General features: G+C 30.7%; 1 protein-coding gene across 1 annotated transcript in view; it reads left to right on the forward strand.

Moving 5' to 3' along the window:
- Positions 1-19,225, forward strand: part of LOC132943612 (uncharacterized) — a gene marked incomplete at its 5' end in the record, with an annotated part of 181,033 nt that overhangs the window by 107,782 nt on the left and 54,026 nt on the right. The gene's annotated exons all lie outside the window — the stretch shown is intronic.

Genomic DNA, 19,225 nt, shown 5'->3' on the forward strand with positions numbered 1-19,225 from the left:
AACCTACAGTGCCCTCCCCACACCCAATGGCCTATGTTGCCGCGGGTTACCCAATAAAAAAAAAAAAAAAAAACTACTTTCATCATATAAACTTATTGTGCTAACTATAGTATAGATTGAGTAGGTATGACATATAAAAATATAAAACATTAATTGACATTTTAAAACTCTATTTTAAAATATCAGTATAAATCAATTCATAAAAAAAAATAATATATTAAATTTACTTATTCTAATATTTTATAGCAAATTCAAAGTCATACTTTTAAATGAAACATATAATTTCATAAAAATTAAAAAAACGTAATAATTCTCACTGAATGAAGACATGGAAGAAAATTATATTAAGAAAATTATTAAAGTTAATTAAATCGAATATAAAATGTAAGCTAATATGATTCGAATACTTTTTGTGCCTATAATTTGTGCCTGTTGTGTTTACTTTGAGTACCTATAATAATATTGTATGTGGTGCAGTGGTTGGTAACAGTCGTTAATGTGTGCTGCGGTCAAGCATCGTCCTGCGTCACTACCTCCCGGATTGGTGACCACCCGTATTTTAGTGACGTACAATCACCCCGTAGAATACACACTTGTTGCTCAAAAGCAACCGTTACCCCTCGCAACATTTTAATAGCCATATAGTTGCCATTGCTTTAAAAACTAATAAAAAAAAATTAATAATAACAATATTGTAACCAGAAAAAAAATGTACAATTTACTAGACGTTCTACACGTGGTCAAGGCATCTGTATAATATGATATTGTATGTTCCGTTTTATTTCCCTACGCTTCTCCCCAAAACAGCCGAGTGACAATACCGAAAATTATAATATTTACAATAGTAATAATTATTATTCAAGCACTCCTAATCATCCCAACGATGTTATTTTTGTTTCACGTGCTTCCAATACGAAGAATGACGATAAACTATATTATTCTCCATCATATAAGTTGCGTATATTTTATCGTAATTTTACTCAACAGTCGTCGGTTTTTATTCGGAATGTTCGTCGGCTGTTTATTTTCCAACCCACTCGCGACTCTCAATACTGTTCAATTTTATATTTTAATGTATTTTTATGTCAGATTGAAATGTTTTTAGTGTAGATATGGGATCGTTAACCTTCTCGATAAAGACGTTTCACGGCGCCATCGTCGTAATCTTTGTTGACTATGTTCTATTAGTTGATAAACAGTTCATAATAACTTCGAAATGGACGCCTAAACGTCGAACATCGCAGCACTATATCCAAACCCATAAATAATAGATTTAAAGTCTTCCGAGTTTCCAAACAGTAACCTATACGTATGCTCATATTCATTCAGTCATATGCGGGTTGATTCGGGCATACCTATAACACCTATATTATTTTATTCTCGTTATAATTTCGGTTTGTGCCCCTGGGATGGTACCGCCTTATGTACAGCAATTACTGTATACAGTATAAGATTATACGTTCAAAATCTTCGTCGATTTCAATGAATTAAAACCTCTAAAGTCCAAATTATCAATTTCAGTGTGAGTATCGCCCACGAATTTGCCACGTTTTTTATATGCCTACAGACATAAAAACGACACGAACTAAACTCATTCTTCGTGGCCAATAAATCGTAATATTATACGAACACGATGATGTGTACCGCAAACCTTGCAGGTAGGCGTATAATATACGTTTGAAAGGTTGTATAGTAATATTATAACGTAAAGTGTTATAATATAATATGTATATGGCAGTAGAGTTGTGAGCGGTGCAAATGATTTAACAACAATATCATAAACCACGCTCAATTGTAGGATATAAAACAAATTCAAATCGTGTCGGACCCTATCGGGGAGAGAATGAACGGGACAGTAAACTCTGGTTCGATTCGTTCAACACAATATCGATATTATTAAAATATATATTGACACGCGAGATTGTTTAATTGTTTAAACACATTTAAAGAAACTTTTTTTTTTTATCGACTTATGTACGAAACACTCGACTAGTAGAAATACGGTATTTTGTTGCAACCAAAAACACGTAAGTATACCTACTATACGACACACAATAGGTATACGTTATAATACTACAATATTATTTTTCTGTTTACTGAAATTTGATAAAATTTTCTTAATGTATTTTATATCTGATTCAAATTGATACTCATTTCAATCATTTCCGTTGCGTACAATGGACGCTATGGCGTTATCAACCATTTTGTCTCCATAACTGGATATTTTTTTATCACTTTTTTTGTACACTTTGAGTCGCGGACATATCATAATAGTTTTCAACTAATATAGTATACTAAAAACCTAATTTTTTTTTGTCAATATTTCTTACATTTTTCATTCGCTTATTCCATTTTAATGGTGCCTTAAAAATATCCAGTTATACTGGCGGGTACATAATATTATAAATGTGCGTACACCTATTTTATTCGTAGATTAGAAACAATCGTTAAGTGGACGACGCGCGAAGGTAACGGAATTAATTGACTATTTAACTAAAATAAACACGAACCTAGACACGGTTTCTCTTTTAAGTTTATCAAGTCACGGTGACGATGACGCAGTTAAGTAAAACACAAACTTATTAATAGCATTATTGTAATATATATATATATTATGCTAAAAACTCTCGACAAGTGCGAATCTTTATACGAATCAAGGACACGCAGAGCCCTACTACGGAATACATTGTGTGGTAACATTTATATATAACAGTTTATTTCGAACTATAACGTTACATAAAAGACACGAGGGGTGAAACAATGCGAGCGAAATAATTTACCCGCGGCGTAAAGGTTTTGCTAAATTATAATAATAATAATTATCTTTATAAATGTCTTTGGACGCGATCGATGAACATCTGCAGCAACGTGCCCCTATATTTTAACATCGGGATTCGTGCATATACTCCAGAGAAACTTCTATTAGCGCCGTGCACCTCTCGATAGCGGACATACTTCAATCGGTCGACGAGTACTTGGCAGTGTAAAATCCATTATTAGTATTAATCTGTTATAATTTTTTAATTCGTGAAAAAGTCTGGATATAATAATACTAGTAATGAGTATATGATTAAATATTATATATTTTTATTTTTATGTAGTTTTATTTTAGTACAACTAAAATATTTTCTTACTAATCATAACAAACTTATGGTTAATTTAATAGAAAACAACATATTTTTCTTTATATTTTACACAAAAAAAACCATGGAAATCTTTCTTAGACGATTCAGGGTGTACCTTTATTTCAATCGAATAGGTCACTGAGGTGAATGTGTTAAAATTGAATTACATGATGAAACATGATCGCATACGTAAAACGATTCTGAGCATAGAGTATAAAATACGTAATATTTTAAAATTTGTCTATATAGGTAATATATCAGATAATAATAAGATATTTATTTTTCTTTTGCTAAAACCGTAAATTAATAAATTATTTTCTAAAATCATAGCATGTATTATATATAATAATAAATAAATTATTGAAATATTATGTCCATAATATACAATTACTGAATGTTGATTTATAAAACGTTATTACTTATTAGGCATACAGTGAAACGGCGAATACTTCAAGGAACGAAAAAACATGATGATACCCACGAACACACATCATAATAAGTATTGTAAGACCGATATAATAAACGGTTTACTGGGAATCTAAGAGTTAATAGAAATTTAAAAATATAAGTTTGTATTTTTTAATCTTTGAGTATAATATAAACTTTAATTAGTATAACGAACAATTCAATAAAAAACTCAGAACTTAGATACCTAGATGTTCAACAACATCGAAGAATAAAACGGTAGTGATTATAAATCAAAGGTAGACGAGATCAATAATCAGACTGCATACATAATATCATGCTTAAACTCCTTCGCAAATAGTACCTATAACTATATACATCTACAGACTTGTTTTGGAAATAATTTTCTCCCCAATAAAGGTCGTTTGAGTCAATTGTACACATAAGTACATAACGTACCTACGTTATAATAATAGCATGTCTTTGAAACGCGTAAAATTATTTCACCACTACGCAGGCTTTTGTTCTCGTAACATTCGGTGTTATACATATTATTATTATTATTATAACTACGACGAACGGCTTGTACAAACGCAGCCGAGTACAAACGACTGAACCGTTAAAGGCCAGAATGACTTTGATTGTTGCTCGACGACGTTTGGCGTGAGTGTATTACACGTAGCACGTGTGTGAATGTGTGCTGTGTTTAACATGAAAATAATTAACTGTACTTGTATAATATATATAAAACGGATGGATATCATATTATACACATAATAATAGTTTATGTCGTGCCTATAATATTACGGCGAAGTATACGATTTTAACGACGGGTTGTATAATATTATAATATAATAAAGCGTGACTGGTGATATTATATAATATTATAATTGCATAAACAAACAAAAACGATGACGACCACACCAAAAAAATTAACGCCACCCCTTTTATACTTTAATAATGATAAAACATTACATTACATAGTTTCGTGACAAACACATTTCTTTCACTCGCAGGTGTTTGAAAGGTTTTCACTAACGTGGAGCATGAAATTATGTGTTGGCATATACATATATATATATATTTTATATTCTTTGTTTTATTTGGGTAATTTACGAAAGTTCATGGCTTTTTTCTACGACCAAGTACATTTAACGGCAGTTTTTATTATTTACGATTTTTTTTTATCACTCATATACCTATATAATTAGATAATTTAGAAAAACCTGAGCTAGAAACGCGTTTCCATTATAATATACCTACAACGCGTTCCGAAATCCTCTTATCACTATTATAGGTGTGTCTGTGGGAAATCTATATACATTAATTGAAAGGTGGCGTTTATATATATATATATATGAAGATTGAAATTTAATAGCGTACATGAAAAAAATTTTGGTCTATTTGTGTAATTGAATTTTTGAATTTATATAAATAGCCATTTTTACTATAAACGCTATAGGTACGCGTCGACTGTTGAGCAACTCTGTAGTGCTATGGAACATATTATGTAGACACATAACATGCGTCAAATAATAATTTAAAAATAAAAATAGCTATTTGCGATTTGCATATTAATGTGATGATACGAGAAATTATAGTCATTTTACCAATCTCTAATTTAACTAATTAATATCAGCTAAAATAAGGATCTAAAATATATGTATAATAAATATTTTTTTATATAAAATATGAAATAAAAAACAAAAAAAATACTAAGCGATTTTAACGCATCACAATAGTGTCACAAAATGAATTCAGCAAGGAAAGGGATGTTAACAAGTTTTAAAAATTAAAATTGAGTAAAAAATATGAACAGAGGTGGACAGGTTGAGTTTCTTAAATTTAGGAGATAAAAATAATTGTATACATAAACTCGATTTTGGAATTGTTTGATGATGATCCGTAAAAGTTATTTAAGAATTCAGCGCAATCTAAAATTAGTATCTGGTTTTCAAAATATTTTTTTTGTTTACAAAACTACTATTCTCACAAATATCAAAAACTAAGAATGGTCAAACTTGGTGAATATCATTACTAAAGTTTAACAATAAATATTTTAATTTTTTTGAAAATAAACACTAGACACTATGTGTCTTAAAAAAATTGTTTACTAAAAATCTACTCAAACTTATGATATTACATACAATTAGGAAAATAATAATATTCACTAGGTAATGTATTAAAATAATTGACTTGCGCTTTGTAAAATCTTTCGACAATCCTATTAATACACATTTGCCATAAACATTATTCTCATATCTCATACATAAAGAACTAAATTATTATGTCGATGTTATAAGTGAATATATGAATACTATACAATAAATGTGATTTTTCCGCAGATAAAATCTTCTCGACGATATTTTGTGCTTCATTTATTTTTACATCCATATTGTTTAAAGTTTTCCATTTTCATGTAGATTGTTTTTCGTGTTCTACTTACGCATTTTGTTTCTATGAAAAAATAAATATAAAAATTACAAACGAATAAAAGAACATCGTAAAATACAACAAATTCGTCGTTTCGATATTGTACAACGCAAGCATGTCGTAATAATAGAAAAATATTACTACTCTTTATTATTTTTATTTCTTCAACATATTTTTACATAGTTAATTTTTTTTCTATGTAGGTAGGAAATATTAAATTCGAACCGAAAGCGCTTAGATGATGTATGTAAAGTAATTTCATGGTTAAAAAAAAGTTCTTAGTAAAACGCTGTCCTTTTATAGTGATCCATTAAAATTATATTCCATTCTACACATTTATTTTTTCGTTTGTAACAATATTATAATATATTTTACAGTTTATACTTTATACTATACAGTGACGTTGAGAATTTGGTGAACTATTTAGGACATATTATGTTCCTACGATATTACACAAAATATCGGTGCGTTTAACTATTATTTCCTAATAGTTGTATTTATAACGTACTAGAACAATACTAAAACATATTATTATGCATTCGTTAAAATTATAATATATAGTAATATAGTAACCACCACCGTGTTGTATACATTTTGTATACTATGATGCTTACTATAACATGTTTTTGAGGATTGACGACTCAGAACGGACGATGGTCTTCATGAATATATCACTATCGTTTTTACCTGAATAATAATTTACTTCTAAGGGTACTTACGTGTACCTATCGTTATGACGTTTGCTTTGAACCACTTTCGTTTTAAGTCCGAAATATTATCGACTTTTTTCTGTGAAAACCTATATTTGTATAATTGATATATGATTACAAAATTGTAATACACTACCTGTATAGATCATAGGTATAGGTGTGGACAAATAATATAATTGTGGGTAGTAAGCTGACGCATAAATCGGAAACTATAACAATAAATCATTACAAACGCGTAGGTGAACGTAATGAATAAAACTCGTATAAAATATAATATATATTGACGTCTCGGCTTAGACTTCCACCACCAAAACGTTTGTGTGACCTCGTTAAATTTTCAAGCAATTTGATTATTTTAAAAATCGGCACGAACTTTTGAAATTACAGTTAATATAATTCGTCCATATACGCGTAGGTATATTATGTGTCACTAAACATAGAAATAAAGTTTGTACGATAAATTTATATTCAACCATTTTCACAACGACCTGATTTTAATATTATCGTATAAGGAATTTTTTTGAAAATTTATTTTCTCTCAAGAAATGCCATAATATGGTATACTACTATTATAATATTAAATTGAGGGAAATTAGTAGCTTGGGTAACTATTATTTAGCCATTGCATGACTGTCATCACATTCTAGTCACCAAATACAACCAAATTGACGAGATATTAACATGTTGTCCACCATGAGATCCAAAATGGGATCAAACTAATCTTCGACTGCACCGCCAATGGGCTTTTTGACGGTATACTTAAAAAAAAAAAAATAAGAAAAATAAATTTTAATAAATGACTTGAAAATGTATAAGTACATATGTTTTAAAATATGTCTTATGTATTGTTAATTATATTTTTTAATTAACTAAGAATGAGATCCAAAAATTAATTCTTGGCCGTATGGAGTCATTCATTAAATAATTATTTTTATAACTCTAATCTCGAGTCCCAAATTTGACCCCTGGAGTATAAAAATCTTCATAAACCAGATCCATAATATGTATTTCAATATTATTTTTTATATTTATAATCAACAGCACGTATAATAAGCTCATCAATACTTCGTAAAGCCATTTAAAATAACACTCATACCCACATTTTAATTTAAATATGAATATAATAATAATTATAATGACTCTTACAATATAAAGAATTTACAAACAATAATAGCTAAAAAAACTGATGAAATTTCTTATCATTTACACAACATACGTGTATGATAATATATATTGTATATATTATTATTACAATTTATGAGTTATGTACCTATAGGTATAACATAGCGCTACACATACAAATATTGTTCAAACATTATTCATTGATAATATAATTTTATTACGTTAAAATGGCCATAAATCAGACGTAATGCATATTTCCCGACTTACTCGAAACTGCAGTTCGTACCTACCTCACATTACATCATAACGTTATAATAAAATTGTTTACATGTTATGTTTACACTGCAAGTCTCGCGCGCACTCGATGTGATTTAATAATAACGTTTCCATTGAACTAAAATCAAACTATTTGGATTCATCGTGCCGATAAAAGTGTGTGCAACTATGTACAATATTATTTAAACAACATCGTGTAAATTAAAAATAAATATTTAACTAGCCGCCTATCGGGTTGTGGACGTCATCTTCGTCCGGACCTCCCCGCGTGTGTCCATCCGGCCGACAATCCGCTGTAATAATAAGACGTGTACTATTAAATATATATATGCACACCTACAAATTATACATAATAATATGTAGACGGACAGAGAGGTAGGTAAGTACCCAGTCGGTTGGATATATAGTCACCGCTCGGGGATTCGTATTTCCCGGACCGTGATTTCCCGGGGGACCTCGGTGGTTCCGATGACGACGACGACGACGACGAGGATGACGATGACTACGAAAAAAAGCAGGTAATAATGAAAAAAAAGAAAAAAAAAATTCTTATCCTTTTATACATAACGTTATATTATATAGACGTACGTAACTACAGCTATAGGTATTCTATTATAAGTGTCCACGTCAATATTTCTTTTGTACGACGACGACGGCCGAATTCGTAACGAATGGGATCCGATATATGCACAATAATAAAGCCCATGACATTATCATTATTGTACGTCCCGTTTATATTGTTAAGTCAATCATAGAGGGCGCCGGGAGTGGGCGATGACTGGGACGGCTGTCCCATAGACATATAAAGATATATTATTATCGTACCTATAAAATATAATTTCACGTATACAAGAATGTTCTGGTGGAGAAAAACACAACTCGAGATACAAAGACGCAAGGCCGTAGAAAGTTTAAAAAATGTTTTTGCATTTCAGATCGAGAAACGTAATGGCAGTTCATTACTATATATTTGAGTCCCATCGTGTTTATACGGTGAATGTCGAATGTGTGTCATTTTAATAATATTTTATACTTAGATAATAATTCTGGACGAAGTCGAAAAGTGTCGAATGTGCATGTAGTGTGTAATTTGTGTTGGTCAATTTTAAAATGTTTACTTAATTTATGATTTATAAATTATAAAGCAAGTAGGTAACAAAATATGTTACAGTCACTTCCCCTACCATTATACTCTTTGTGCAATTGGAAATACAGATAGCTATTAACGCGCGCCTGGTGGTGACTTAATTTTTGTACATGTGTGAAACCTTTCAACCTGTCGTTAACAATATTATATTTACACATTTTAAGCAATCCGTCTACAGCAGTGATCAATTATTTTGTACGAACTACTATAATTGTGTATTTCTTCTGAAAGTCCCCCCTCCCCCACTGGTCTTTCCGCCCCAAGACTGTTGCAGTTAATGTTTCGATGCCGGTCCGTGGTCTTAACAGAGGTCCGTTCAGAGTAGTTTTTTGATAACACACCAAGATTTGTCGTTACAGCTTTCACAACTGAATATCGAGCAACGCAACTCCGGCTGTGAAGGTGTACCACCCTGAGTCGATCGGAACGAAACGATTTTCGTAACATCTGGCCTCCGTACAGATGAAATATAATATAATATCCTGTCAGAATTGTTTGTTTGATATTATTGTGCAAATAAAACATAATCAATATTATGTACGAATAATCGAAATATAGTATCACGCGTTGTGGCTGTTTGTTGTGTTTGTTTATCTCACAGTCTGAAATGGTTATTTGATATTGGCGTTTGTTTGTTTTTATTCAATCGCGATTTTCACGGCCCACACATCGCTACCCGAACGCTGCTGCGGAAACACAAAACTATTACGTTATGAATTCAACGCTACGGCCGTTCGACGGGATAAAAGTTATTTTTACTCGAGCTAATCCGAATTGTCTTCACCGCTGCAGCAGCTGATTGACTTCAACAACAGTTCTTTATCAACGCGACGGACGCACTAAAAAGTTTCACTCACCTACAATTATTATATGAATATTTTTTCCCGTTACGTTTGAATCGAAACAAATATATTATTTTGTAATTATTTGGGATTTCAAAAATAATACTCATTGTTATGAGCCATATTTTTTGGAATTTGACTCTAGTAAAACTATTTGAGGGCGAAGGAGTGGCCGAGCGGACTAAGGCGCCGGTTGCGATGCGCACCGTCACCGGTCACGGGCGGTACTTCTATCCGGGCAGACACCTGTCCGGAGAGAGAGGCTGCCATCTCCCGACCGGGCATGGCAGATACCTACGGGTGCCCAAATCAAAAATTCTGCCAAAAACAAACACACACGTGTAAACAAATCTACAGAACCCTCCCGCACAGTACCGCACTCTAATGACCTTAGTAATTAAATCCTTAACCCTATTAAAAACAAAAAAAAACAATTTGATTTTGTGTCACAATATAGATCTTAGAAAATATAAAATATATACACTATCAGTACGGTACTATAATTACAGTATTATATATTATCCGGACCACTAGCGTCAATTATTAAGAATTTACTGGACATCCATTGATGCATTACCATAAGTTAATAGTATAATATTATGTATTATCTGGAAAACAACTGATTTTGGAAATTTCAAAAATGAACGTAAAATAAATATTAAATTCATTTGTATGAAATTGTATTTTGAACATGGTCAGCATTATTATTACAGGTGTACTATTATTCAACATCAAATAAAATCCCGGAAAAATTCTATTAACTGATTAACGTGATCATTCAATTTAAATCAATTTTGAGTGTCATAAAATTGTTTCCTTTCAACAATCAACTTTATAATAAACGAAAACATAATAACTATTATTAACTAAATAACCACTTGCGTTAGATTTTTATGGGTTTTTATTTCTCAAATCAAAGTTGGTTTTATATTTTTTATTCAACTTAAATAACAGAATTTTAATCTCAATATTGATTTTATTGTTTTCATTCATTATTTTTTTTTAACAATAATTGTGAATATGAAAATTTTTAAAAACAGCGGTATTCTTGTTAATTCCCAATTCTAAGTTTACGCGAGCAGTTCTAAGATAATACGAAATTACCAAAGAAGGGCATTAACTTGTTTAAAAGTTATTTTTGTTTTTAACTTATTCTTGTAACTTACCTTTTTAAGTTAATTATCATTGTCGTGCAGTTAAGTTATTTTTTTTTTTGTGTCATGTGGAACGAACAAAACAATATTTGATGACTCTTTTTCGATTTTGGTCATTTTTTTCTAATTACATATCATAATAATCTATATTTTTAGTGTTAAACGTCTTAATAAATGTTTGTGACGATCAAAATACTGGCGTAGTTCATGACAATATTGTAAATTGAAGGAAAATCAATTTTTTTCAACTGAGTTATGTTAAGTTTGTTTTCTATCTCAACTTTAAACTTATCTAGTTAAATTTTTTTTGTCAACTTTTCACTTAACTGAAGGTAATTTAATTGAATTAAATTAACTTTCCACAGTTCATTATTTTCACTAACTTGCCCACTTTTGGAAATTATCAAGAAATATAATGAATAATTGTTTGTGCGTTATGCGCATAGATGATTAAGAAATGGATAGGACCTCAAATTCATTATGTGTTAGGTTTGCGGTTCAACATGAATAAATAAATAAATTGAGGCCGTTTGTTTACATTTTTGTATAATGTGATCATAATAATATATACCTATATATATATTATGAAAATAATCAGATAAACGACATAAGTATACTCATTTGGCCTACAATCGTATAAATTGCATTCGTCGACAATAAGACGCTATAATATTATGTCTAAATCCATTTTTTATTATTTATATGGTTACGCGGAAATATTTAAATTTGTTTCATTCGGAATTTCGTAATTGAAATGGATTATCAGAACACAAACGACTGATCGCCCGAATTTACTGCATGCGTAGTATAATCACGTCTCCGATTGACGCTAAATAAAATATAATATAAACTCCAATACACTGACCAATACTTCGACTTTTCTTTTCACCGACTCGACTCAAATGAAAAATGTATCCGACTATACTACTCACAGGTCGCCCTCAACTACCATTATTATTATTATTTTGCTAACGACTGCACCCCCTTCGGCGGCCGTCACTAAACGCGTAACCGAGTCGGACGCTTATAATGTGTAATCGTCGTCAAGTACAGTCACCGCCTAACCCGCCACCTGTGCCCACCCCTGTTTGGAGGCTTACGGGCGGCGGACGCCTTAACGAGCTTTTTATTGAGTTATATACGATTGCGGTGGCGGTGTGGGCGATCGGAATAACGCGCTGCACACACACACACACACACTGGCAAACAAAATATAATGAAATATATATCTACGATTTTTTTTTCTCAGCTTGTTTTCCGCCGCAAACTCGTTTACGACCTAATCGTGATTTTCTCCTTTTGTCGGTTAAATTTTGATTTTATTTTTTACTCAAAACGCCCGGCGCGTGAAGAGGTTTCGTCGGTGCCACTGCACAATACACCGACGAGAACAACAATAATATTATACGTAGGTATAGATTAAGAATATTATTAGACACCTAATAATATTGTCTGGGTTTCCCTTTTCATGGTTTGAAAACGCAATAAATAAAAATATTGAACACTTAAAAGTGCGATCTACCGCGGCGGCGCCTTTGTTTGATGTTTGGCCATGCCAAGGTATTATTAACTTGTATTTTACAACAATGCTATACATAACATAAGATTATACACACACACAGCATAGGCGCAATTTGGACACTTGATTTGGGGGGGGCTAAATTTATAAAATCAATACAGACCCGCATAAATTTTTTATTAGGTGGCTTTAAGAATGAATATATTTAAAAACGTAGGGGGTTTAAATAAAACTAGGAGGGGCTAAGCCCCCCTAGACCCCCCAAATTGCGCCTATGACACACAGTGAGTGATTATTTTAAAAGTAAGCACTAATTTCCTCCGCGAAAAGTACAGGACTAACGATTATGGAAATTATTACAAAACAACATTTCTTATCATTATTATTTTTTAAGTTTTATATATTTTATTTGAATAACAGTATACGTTTCTAAATATGTAAATATACACACATTTGATTTGGAACGAATAGTTTATGATGTATAACTTAATATAATAGTTTATAATTTATTATTTAACGTAAGTACATATTTTAGATAAACTATTATGATGATGGATGATGCCGAATGGATTGGCACGAATAGGAATATCCCAAAAATTGTTGGCCCACTACACTTCGCTCAAAAAAAAAACGTTAAATACTTATCAGTTGCAATTTATTGAATACTCGTTCGGTATAAAATTTTTTTTATTATATTTATACTTTCGAAAAAATATTCTGCTTCGAAGACAGTATGAAATCAAAAACAAAAGTAAAAAAAATAACCATAAAAAATATATTTCTCTTCATTAAATGTTGTTTCATAATGACCAAATTATTAAAAATACATCCGGAAAAGTACTTAATGAAAAAAAAGTGATCTAAAAATCAGTTCATGGCAGGTAGATATAGGTACATAGGTATAATATATATTATATTATATGGTCAACCATGTTCAGTTTTTCTGTATTATTCTAGTAAAACGAAAAAACTCGGGAATTTACGGAGTTCTTCCACTCAGTATATTATTCATCAACGTACTATAATCAGTATCGAAAAATATTACAATAATCTTTTCCAACCACCATAATTGTTAACGACCTGGAAACAAAATACGTGATTTTATATGTTTGTCACGGTGTGGCGCGCCGCAAACAAACGAAAAGAAAAACCCCCGAATTAATAACGCGAAGGTACCCATAATGTTTTTTACGTATTTAATATACACTAATAATAATAATAATAATAATAATATACGCGCCGTGAGAGGATTAAAACCACGTATAATATACCTTTTCGTGAAATAAATAAATAATAAGTGCGACTAAAACGAGGATAAATACCTGTATAGTATAATATTTACCATCGAGTGGATTAAGCGTGCAAATTAATTTTCATAAATGTTTATTAATTCGTGACGTACAATATATTATTATTATTATTATTATTATTATAATTCATAGCAGGCAATAACCCGCGGGGTATAGGCGTTTCAAATATTATATTTTTGATAAAAAAAAACCTGTATATATAAAAAAAAAAATTATAACCATTGAAGCGTAATTCATTTTTATCCTATACCTATACATTTTTACACGCATCGAATTTGCAGTTGTCGGGAAATTGCAATCTGCTGTGTGACATAATATTATCAGGTGAAATTTAAACGACGATTGCGTCGACGACGGTACGAGCACAAACTGACGTTGGACGATATTATATTTATATACATCGTGAATAAATGATTAGAAAATAATTATTTTGTTTTTGGATTCTGAGCGGGAGGCGGGACGAGTTATACGATGGCATTTTACGGTTCTTCAAAAGTTACACGTGGGCCATTTATATTTTATACATCGGACATTTGACACGAGCTGCAGTGCGGCACTTTAAGTCGCCCCAGGAATTTCCCAGATAATTGCTTAACCCTGTTCGCACCGCATTTTATTACTTTCTGACAATCATCCTGTCAAGAACTGTTGTACACCGGGACACCGATTATTCGTTTTCGAGTTTAATTTATGTCACGTAGAACAATATTATAATGTTACGATCGGTTAGCAGTCGATCGAGCGCCTCGGAAATATTTTCGGCGAGAAACGAATAAAGACGTAATAAACAATAATTATAAGTTATAACAAATAAATTATAATATTATGTCGTTCTAATTTTTTTTTTAAATATCATACTATACGAATTAATCAATGGGCACTGTCATAGCGTTGGTTTTTATTTAATTTTTTTTTAAATTTAGTTAAGGCTTCGAAATCTAGTCTGAAGGTTATTTTGTAGCTATTTAACTAGCTATGGGTTAGGGTACGGTTGGTTAGAACACGTGTATATGTACGTGTATATGTATATGTGGCGAGGATTTATCTCTAAAACTTTAGTGGTCACCCATCCGGAAATTAGTGACACCGGCTGATGCTTGACATCAGAACACGTTTGTTACTGAAGCCGACCACCGCGCCACAATATAGGCCACTTTTTAATAATTGTTATGAGACAATCGGTAGGTATTGATAATATTTTGTTCATGCGTATTCGTGAAGACTTAATAATATACTAGTATTAATCGAACGGATTCCTATTTAAATAATAATATATATTATATCTCATAAAAAAACTTATTTGAGACTTTCGCATATTATTTTATAAAAATGTGAAATATAATTTTTTTTATTTACTTATATACATTTCTCGTTTCGTGAAAACGTACACTAAAACACATTGCATTACGCCCCATAGCTTGGGTTGAAACCACGTTTTTCGATTTATATGCCACCGAACTCAGCGCTAAGATTCATTTTTCAAAATCCGATGATTTATCATTCCTTTCAAATGTATAGCAACTGGCATTCGTCGAGGTCAGTCCATTATACTCTCTATGTATATGTACTGACTTTTTAACTTCAGAGGAAAAGTAGGCTTTGACATTAGAGCGTTTCATTTTCACGGAAATCGGCGTTTTTTCCGAGAAAAGCCGTTCAAAAAAAAAAAAAAAAACAAAAATTCAAGTAGCAAATCTCTAACCAAAAATTCCATTGAAATTTATTGTTACTTATCTAGTGGTTTTTTTGAATTTTTTTACTACTATTCTAGTAGACTTATTGTAGTTATTGTGAATAACGGTACTAAACGGCCAAAAATACTGAGCAATAATATAGTAAGAATGCAAGTCCTCGACGATATCTCACCCAGATTTGGGTAAACTGAGACTCATCTATGCTATTTGTTGGTATGTGATGATACGAATTCCAAGAAACTCAGGTATTAGACATGTTTCCGACATATTTCAGTCATGTATGAGGCATAAAACATATTACAGCAACAAAATAACCTAAATACCGTTAACGATATTATTCCTCTATAGATTAAAATATTTGTCAAAACCACCGTTGTTCTTCAACAGCATAGAATTGTCGAAATTGCTGATATTTTAAATAGGTATTGTTATTTTCGAAAAGTTACATTTTACTTTTGACTGTCAAACAATTGATAGTAATAATAATAATATTGTATTTAGGAATAAATTGGTAAGGAGGCCTTCCTTAGAAAAATGTTTCCAGCCCTGTGCTTGTTGAGTGTATGGTAAACCGAAAAACGTATTTTTTTTAACGTTATACATAATATTATTATTATATAGGATTAAAAAGTATTGTAATTTCACTGACATGGGGAAAATAATAGCATATATTTACCTAAATGCGTAGGAATATTTTTGAACATCATGATAAACGGCTTACACGAGCCAACAATCATTTGCATAATAATAATATTATATTCTACGTCTAACAAGACAAATTGCCTATGCAGTGCTCCTTGAAGAAAAAAAATGTCAGTTTCTCTTTCGTTGTATTATAATATTATAATAATATGATAACGTTTTACAAACAAAATTATTCAATATTATTATTACACTGGGCCGAGTTTATGCCCGAAACGTTTTGTGATTTATACGGTATGCGTTTACTGGAGGGTGCTGGGTAACTGTGTTCCAGGATAGGAATATTATTATTACAATCAACAATGGATTTTCTGTAAGAAATTAAAGCATTGTGTTATTATAATATTGTATTGTAGATCGTAGACCCGTAATAATTTCAAAGGTGTAAAAAGACCTACGGTACGGGCACTAACGCAATGTAGTCACTATACAACGGAGACGTACTCGTTTAATGCATAATATCACTATTAAAATTCTGTGTGACTTTTTAAAAAAAACAGAAAAATTTTATCGTATAGTTCGCCGGCGGGGACGTATTAATTAGAGTAATCGTTATTATTTGAAATCGCGCGGAAAACGTATAGTAATATTTCTGTATTGTGTTGAACGCCATAAAGCAAGGAAATCTATTCTATAGACCGTTATATGATTTCATAAAAATATAATAACGCAAGTTGTTATAAAAGTACAATACAGGCTTACACGTTGTACAACAAAATTATCGTCATGCAGTTTGTCGTCGTATTTATATCATAATATCACCGTGTCGACTGAACATTTAATATAATATTATATTTTTCAATATTACTTGAATTACGATATACACCCAGTTCATTTGATGAGATATTCTTTAAATATTTGAAAAATTATGTATTGTAGACACACTATTAGCGTACATTAAACATGTGACGCATGTAGTGGTTATAATTACTTAGTAAGGTAAAATAAGATGATTAGTTATTTGTACAAATTAAATTATGCCAGTTCATACCAATTGAATCGAGACTACATTCTAGGTGGGAATTTAGAAAATAGTTCTCCAAAACTCCAATACGGATTGTAAAACAATGGACTATTTCAATTTATAAGTGATAATCATGTATGGTGCATTTATTATGTGTAAATAAATACAGCCACACTACATGAAGTTCCATCAATGGATTTTTCACGCAATTCTAAATTATAAATGACCCCCATTTCAATACACATCACTTTCCTTTATTGTAAAAAAGTAACTTGCTAATAATTGTCAAATATATTTATAATTGAACAAAGGATAAGTATTAATAGTTGTAGTTACGCACAAACACAACCAGTTGATATATCTTCAAAAGTTCTCAGAAAATCCAATATACAATGAAATAAGATTTCATGTAAATTGATTTTCTCTAAATACGTACTCAATTTTCAATCTGCAGTTACTTATTATCCGAAAATTAAAATCATAACTTCACAAGATAGTTATGACTGTAGTACAAATCTCATTTATTTTTTTATCATAACCGTTTTATTAAAATTGAGACTTATACAAATAAATGACTGTAATACCCATTAGACATTACTAATACACATAACCGCGTAAGAAAATTGCATGGAATTGGATATTGTTTATCAAACACATACACAATGTCATGAAGATATTGTACGGATCATACGCTTTTATAAACATTAAATTTGATTGGTGTATCAGTTTTCATCGATGTATAACCTATATAAGTTATTCGTCGATTTAATCATAATATATATATTATCACACATAATACTATAATAGGTTTAAAACATAATATATTATGTCTATCAAACATTTCATTAAAAATGTATATATTTTATAAATGTATAACATTTTAAAGAATGTTAGTAGTCCAATATACGTTTAATACTGTTATTATTATACAATTAAAATGTATTAAGTTACACATTAATTTTATTACATTTCATATTTTACTGTTGTTTCTTTCTCAAGTCCATCTAAGACCTTATAGGTTAGGTAGTGAGTACTAACAGTTAATTTAATATAATTCGTTTAGTCAAACAAATGTCATTATATATCTTAAGCTCAATCGAATAATTAAAACTATTTGATAAAAACAACTTATTTTTTAGTAAATAAAATGAAATATACAGTTTTTTCAAAAATTTAATTTCTGACCAGTGCATAAACCATCATGTTATTATTTATAATATAATATGAGTTAACCGGAAACATGATAAAATGTAATTTTCGATTACAAAATATCAAAATATGATGTGTATATTTTCCAAGAAAACTTGTATTACACACCGCTGTATTGGCAAAATGTATTGTAAGGTTCCATATTATTATATTTTATGAACGCGTTGTAAATGGAAACGTGTATACATATATTATAACAACAGTAGTCACATAACATGTTATGGGTCGCAATTAATTATAATATTATAGACGGTTTGTGAACACGTCCCACTCACTGTCACTTAAAGAATATTGCAATAGAATATACAATGCACGTCGTATAATAGTGTGCATACATCGTTTTTCGACTGGCAAATACAAAACACCGCTTCGTTCTATAATAGCTCAGTGTGATATTACATAATATATAACTTCCGCTTTGGTATTATTAAATCATTAATTGAAATTGAAGATGTTTTCAACACTGTGACTGTAAATATTTATCGACTGGTCGAAGTATCTAGTACAAAATGAATAATTTTGATAAAAGCAAAAGCTGTTTTAATGTTTGAACACAATTACTACGTCGAGTTTTAGTGGTATCATACACCATCCACGAAGTTACAAACCATCA

Source organism: Metopolophium dirhodum, chromosome 4 (genome assembly GCF_019925205.1).
Source record: "Metopolophium dirhodum isolate CAU chromosome 4, ASM1992520v1, whole genome shotgun sequence".
In the NCBI taxonomy this organism is placed as follows: domain Eukaryota; kingdom Metazoa; phylum Arthropoda; class Insecta; order Hemiptera; family Aphididae; genus Metopolophium; species Metopolophium dirhodum.